This window comes from Lotus japonicus, chromosome 3, assembly GCF_012489685.1.
Source record: "Lotus japonicus ecotype B-129 chromosome 3, LjGifu_v1.2".
Taxonomy (NCBI): Eukaryota; Viridiplantae; Streptophyta; class Magnoliopsida; order Fabales; family Fabaceae; genus Lotus; species Lotus japonicus.
The window spans coordinates 47,366,969-47,368,993 of record NC_080043.1 but is presented as its reverse complement, the minus strand read 5'-3'; positions in this window follow the sequence as shown (position 1 = coordinate 47,368,993).

Genomic DNA, 2,025 nt, shown 5'->3' with positions numbered 1-2,025 from the left:
TCACGTGAGCCACTCCGGCCCATAAAGTTCACGGGTGACCGCAGTCGACCCAAAAATCTCCCTCGCGTGCAAGGTACCATCGTTCTCATGGACCATAGTCTACCTGACCTATGTCCGCTAATTAATTTCACTTGCAAGCGAGTCACAACATTATGAATTCTCTTTCTCTTTGTTCTTAAGGCTTTAAAGTCAAACCTAGAGTCTTAATTTCATATCGCAGAAATAAAACACAATCCAAGCGCCCAAGGGAATTACAGCTGGATGAGCGACCCTTGAACACTATTCGATAAACAATACAACCCGCTTAAGGTATAACATAGGCATACACATATGCATGGCACATCATGACCAATTATCAAGTAAAGTATCATAGGACTTGTACAAGAAAGCGAAAGAAAAGAATTCTCCGAACCCTCACAAATAGGGTTTGGCCGAACCACCTTTGTGGCCCTTTGGGTTTAAAAAAAAAATTTCTTCTTTTCTTTCCTTTCAAGCACACAAGCCCTAGTACAGCCCTCACCATCAATCAAATATCAAAATTTTCAGAATTTGAATCATCACCAACAATCATCACTCCACATGTCAAAAACAAGGGATTTCACGTAGCCAAGTTTCAAGCATGCATATGGATTTTATCCTGTCATCATAATTCACTATAAATTCACCAAACGAGAACTCATACGACATGAGCATGAAAACGAAAGAAAGTATGGCCCGATACCCCCAAAATTGAGTTCGGCCGAACCAAGTAATGGTCCCTAGGGTTTTGCAAAAACTTTTCTTTCTTTCTTTTCGTATTCACAAGCATTGTATAGTCCCCAAACATCATCATATTCACAAAAAATTTCCAGAACTCAAATATTCACTATAGTCATATTGAAAACAAGCATAACATGGTCCAAAATTAGCAAGGTAGCATGAGATCTAGACATAAAAGCATTAGACAGTAGCAACACGTCAAAACAAGGTTTATAAGGCATGAATTTCACTGCATAAATTGCAGCACCAAGAACATTCACATGCATCATGCATAGACCTCCAAAAATTACCACTTTTCAACTTAGAAATCCATGACATCAACCCTTGCATCATCTGAGAAATTTACAGCAAGCATACCATGCCCAACCCTCATTGAAAAACCATCAAAACACATCATCACATAAGGCAAATCATGGCAAACCTCCTAGATAACCTACCCTTCCTAAGACCAGCCCTTACCTTGGGTTCTTGGTTTGAAAAGAAGAAGCTTTGGTGATGAACACGGTTCAGAAACGTTGCTGTCCATGTTCTCAGCTTCTCTCGACAATCACTAAAATGCGAATATCGCGAGCTACAGAGGTCGGAATGACCTGATTCCACTTCGTGAATTTTCTAGACTTAAAGGGCTACAACTCTCATGAAGAAAGTTTTCCCAAATGAAGTCGTTAAGACCCTCTAAAAAGTCACACAAGTTGACAGTTCTAATCTGCCAGTTATCAAACATTAGCTAAAACTTCAATTTTATTCAAACTTTCATAAAATTGTTCCAAAGTGAACTTAGGGCCTTACAATACCACCCCCCCTTAAAATAGTTTCGCCCTCGAAACTTAAGGGTTTACAAACAAATCGGGGTGTGACTCCCGCATCTTATCCTCTAACTCCCAGGTCGCGTCACCAGTCTCTTGGTTCCACACGATCTTCACTAAAGGTACCTCCTTGTTTCTTAAGCGCTTTACACTTCGATCGACGATCTTGATGGGTGGAACCTCCATTGTCAGATCATCTCTCAGCTGTATATCGTCTGGCGTAATCACATGCGAATCATCTGCCATGTATTTCCGCAACTGCGACACATGAAGAACGTCATGGATGTTGGATAGAAACGGTGGTAGGGCGATCCTGTACGCCACCGGTCCAACTCGCTCCGTGATCTGGTACAGCCCAATAAACTTCGAAGTAAGCTTCTTGGACTTGATTGCCCTTCCGACACCTGTCATCGGGGTAACCCGCAAGTAGACATGGTCTCCGGCCTGAAATTCCATCTCC